The following is a 4,878-nucleotide window of genomic DNA, read 5'->3' on the forward strand; positions in this document are numbered from 1 at the left end:
CTCGGGAACTCAGAATATGTGATAACTATGTTGAATTTAATGTATTATCAAAGCTTAATAAATATGTGATTATGAACCTCATATTTTTAGGGTGGAAATAGAGAAGTTTATTCCTACTACGAATCGATTAACTAAACCCATTAGGATTCTACTTAAATATAAGCACACAGTATTTTAGGAATAATCAAACACTAATTAGACAGTGATTACTTAAGAGTATCCCTTGAGCGGAGGGGCTCCTAATGTACTATTCTTCTTACCTTTTAAAAAAAAAACTCTAATTAAGTATTAGATTTATTCTAGAATTCTAATTATGTAGGACTTAAGAAAACTTTAGCTTGTGGCCCAAGCTACTTTCCGTGCAAGTAGGCTTGGCGCCCAAGCTACTTGCCGTGCAAGTAAGCTTGGCGCCCAAGCCTTCTTGTCGCACAAGCAAGGCAAGGCTGGCTGGGCTTCGCTGCAACATGCGTGGCTTGAAGCCCACGCCGCTGTCTTGTGCTTGCCACCCACGCAACGCCTGCAGGCCATGTTGTGGCTGCTGGCCCATTTTTGCAGCTCCACGCGTTGGGCGTGCTTAGTGCTAGGCCTTGCATCTTGCAGGCTTCCTCATCGAGAAGTCGTTCGTCGTGCTTCCGATTTAACAGAATTTATTTCCGATTGGAACAATATATACGTTTCCGATAATATTTCCTATTCTGGCCGTATTTCCGATTTCGACAATATTTCCGAATCCGGTAATATTTCTATCTCCGTTTATATTTTAGGATACAAACCATATTTCCGTTTCCGGCAATATCTTCGACTTGGATAATATTTATATTTCCGGCAATATCTTCAATTCCGGAAAATATTCTTTCTTTGCCTTTTGATGATTTTAGCTCCCACTGGAACCAAGATCCATCATTTCTGGATGACCATAAATAAAGTACTTAATGAGTATTATACTCACTTAAATACTTGATCCTTTCACGCACTATTTGTGTGACCCTGCGGGTTCAGTGAAGAGTAAGTTGTGGATTTAACATTATTAATTCCACTTGAATTAAGCGGTCTCTAGCTAGGCATTCAGATCACTTGATCTCACTGAATTATTAACTTGTTAATTAATATTGAACCCCATTTATTAGACTTAGCCTTAAATGCACTAAATGCAAACTTGTGTAGGGGAATACAGTTAAAAACATATTAACGCAGCGGAATAATCCCTAAAGCCAGGAACCATGTATAATGTACATATCAAGTAGACTTACGTTTGTAGAGTGTTTTCTCTAGTTCAACGAATCACGAACACGAACAAGAACTCCAAATGTCGTTCCTCTTCTTGGTTCACCGATACGTTCAGATCCGTCTTGAGATTCGTAGCTTAGATGTCACTCAAGAATTTTATTTTTTAGGGAAGAACAGTTTGAACGGAGGCAAAAAGAGAATAGGGTTTCTCTTCTTGATTTAGCTTAAAAATGATGTACGTAAATTAGTTGTGTGTGTATGTGGAAAATAATAATAATGGGTAAGGTGTTATAACCCTAAGGGTTATAACATGACTGGCCAAGGCACAAGGCCTCAACCGGCCAGCTCTTGCACAAAGCCCACGAGCAGCATGCACAGCAACGCAGCCATGGGCCTTGGGCCTCGTTGCGCTTGCTGCCACTGCTGTTGTCCCGTGCGCGCCCAGCCGCAAGCCTACGGGCCTTACTCTCGCGCTGGATATCTGCTGCGCTTGTTGGGCCTTGTGCGCTTGCGCGCTTGTCTCGACGGGCCGACATCCATGCCTTACTCGTATCCGCGTCCAATGCCTTACGGCTATTATTTATCGTATAATACTTGACGAATCACCGTCGTATGATACGATTATTCGTTTCGCGTAGCTTACGGATATTCGCAATACGATATACGATTATGATCCAACGTCATATTGTATATTTATGTTTTTCTGAACTAATTCCCGAAAAGCTATTAAATGAATTTCCGATTCATTTAATCCGATGATCTGTTACATGCCAATGGTGTGACCTTATAGGTTCACTCAAGAGTAAGCTGTGAGCATAATATGGATTAGAACTCACTGATCGGAAGCATTGCTCCAACTAGCTGTTCCGATCACTTGATCTCACTGAATTAATTGTTTGTAATTAATCTGAACCTTGTTATTTGACTAATTCACTTTGGGTGGAGGACATATTTCCTTTAGTCTCCCACTTGTCATTTAGACAAGTGTGCATTCCAATTCCTTTGTCTCTTGGTGTTACTTACTGAACATAAGGTAAGATCCAAGCCATCCTTAGCTTATTAGGTCCAAAAGTGTTTCTCAAATTACTGAGTTCAACTGTTAAACTTTTACAGAAAGTTAAGCCTTAACCATTCTGAGCACGGCCATGCATTTTCACAGTATCTAACTCTTCGAGAGGCCTTGTACAACAACAACAACATATCCTATCAAAGATAGAAGGACAATCCCTTCTTGTAACTTATGAACAACTTACTTTGATTCATAGTACGCGCAATAACTACTTTATAGTCTACTTTTGCGGTGCAATGTTTAGCGAGCATTAAAGCAAACCAATTCTCAAACAAGCAACCATAACTACTCAGGTTCTGAGGAATAGGTTCCAATCACCATCAATGAGAACTACTTATTGAAGGAAATATGTCCTTCACCCAAGGTGCATTAAGTCTAATACCAAGTTTCAGATTAATTGCGAACAATTAATTCAGTGAGATCAAGTGATGATGGAGCAATGCTTCCGATCAGTGAGTTCTAATGAATATTAAGCTCACAACTTACTCTTGACTAAACCTACAAGGTCACACCAATGGCACGTAACAGATCACCGAATTAAATGAATTGTAAATTCATTTAATAGCTTTTCGGGAAATTAGTTCGAAAAAACATAATTATACGATCAAACATTGGATCGTGAAATCGTATATCGTATTGCGTATATTCGTAAGCTAGGCGAGACGAATAATCGTATCGTACGACATTGGATCGTCAAGTACGAAACGATAAATAAATTGTCGAAGGATAATTTAATCGTAATATGAAAGCAACCCACGAGCCGGAGCGCACAAGCGCAAGGCCCATGGGCGCAGCGTGCATGGAAATGCAGCACTGGCCCATGGGCGTCGCTGCTGTGTGGCGCGCGCGGACAAGGCATGAGGCGAGCAGCAACTCGCGGCCCGCATTGTTGTGCGCGCATAAACCCTTCGTGGGCTTGCAGGCCGGCCAATGGCCTCAGGCCTTGGTCGGTTGGCTTGCTTATTATCTAGGTTATTCTAATAAACCTAAACTTATGTTTTTCCTAGCACACAATTCAGATTACACATCAAACCCTAAGGATGAGAGAGAAACCCTAATTCTCTCTTATCCTCCATGGATGTGCTCTTCCCAAAAGCACAAACTCTTGATCGATTGTCTAAGCTACGATAATCAAGACAGATCTGATCGTGTCGGTGAACCAAGTAGAGGAACGACAAGTGGAGTTCTAAGTTCGTGTTCGTTGACAATTTGTGGAAAACACGCTTCAAACATAAGTCTGCATAATCTGTGTTTTATACATGTTTCCTAGCTTTGGGGATTGTTTCCGCACATGTTATTATGTTTCACTGTATTCCCCTATAGTGGTATCATGAGCCTTATGTATTCAAAGCATGAATTAGCATGATTATTATTGTTTTTGCAATTGTCCAAAAATTTGGGATTTTTTGTTGATTTTTCGGAATTTTTACGAATTATTGGATGAATTGCGTAATAATCAGGTCCGAAATAAAAAATGTTCATTTTTTCGAGTTTCAAAACCCTAATTTGATTGAAAACGATTTTCTAAGATCAACTCATGCGGACGGAATTGCAAAAACAGGCCTCGAAGTGTCGCTTTTTGGGCGTTTTTGTTAATTTTTCATTAAAAATTAAAAGTGTCGGACAGTAATTCAATTAAAAGGTCGACCTAAACTACTCGGAATTGCTTGAAATTTTGACACAATGTCACTGGGTATATTCTTGATCTGTGGTAAAATTTCAGATTTTTCCGATAAGTATAAACCCTAATTTTACCTTTCCTCAATTCGTAAAATTTGAAACCCTAATCGAATTTTAATTAATTTTGGTTTAATAATTCGGTTAATTGGGAAAGGGGATATAATTTCATGGGTCAGTGGCTAATTTTAAAAATTATTGGATTAAAATTTTCAATGGTTTCGTTAATTTTAATCGCACTTAAACCAAATTATTAAAAATCTGAAATTTAATTGTTTATGAACGATTTAAAGCTTTGGATTTTATTAATTAAAAGTTCAAACTTTAAATGTTGATTCGTTTGTTCTTAAAAGTTTGAATATTGTTAGCCCTTGATTTAATAATTTTACGAAATTGGATTGTCGTTAAAGTTTATTGAATCATTAAAAATCGTTGTTTTTCGAAAATAAAAATCGTAACTTTTTGAAAAATAAAATTAATGCAAGTTCGTGAAATTAAATTTAATTTTAATTAAGTTGGTCCGTATCACGAACCAAAGGCATGAACATGAGCATGGTGGACGTATGGCTCGTCGAGCCATGCGGGGCCATTGTGCTTGACCGAGCCGCATGCGACACGGGCAGCAGCAGGTACGCTGCGCGCCTCGTGCGCGCTGGGCGAGGAAGGGGCAGGCGGCATTGCTTGCGGGGCTGCGACGAAGAAAGGCGCGAGCCATGCGACGTCCAGCACACACACGCCGCACAACACGCACGCAGGGGCAGCATAGCTGCGGGGACGCGATGCGCGCGAGGGGTCTAGGGTGTGCGAGCCTTGCTCGTGCGCCTCTTGGGCCTCACGCAAGGCATGGGGCTGGGCGCAAGCCTAGCCCGACTACGTAATCGGACTTTTTTCGTTGAAAATTGTTT

This window comes from Spinacia oleracea, chromosome 3 (assembly GCF_020520425.1).
Source record: "Spinacia oleracea cultivar Varoflay chromosome 3, BTI_SOV_V1, whole genome shotgun sequence".
NCBI lineage: Eukaryota > Viridiplantae > Streptophyta > Magnoliopsida > Caryophyllales > Amaranthaceae > Spinacia > Spinacia oleracea.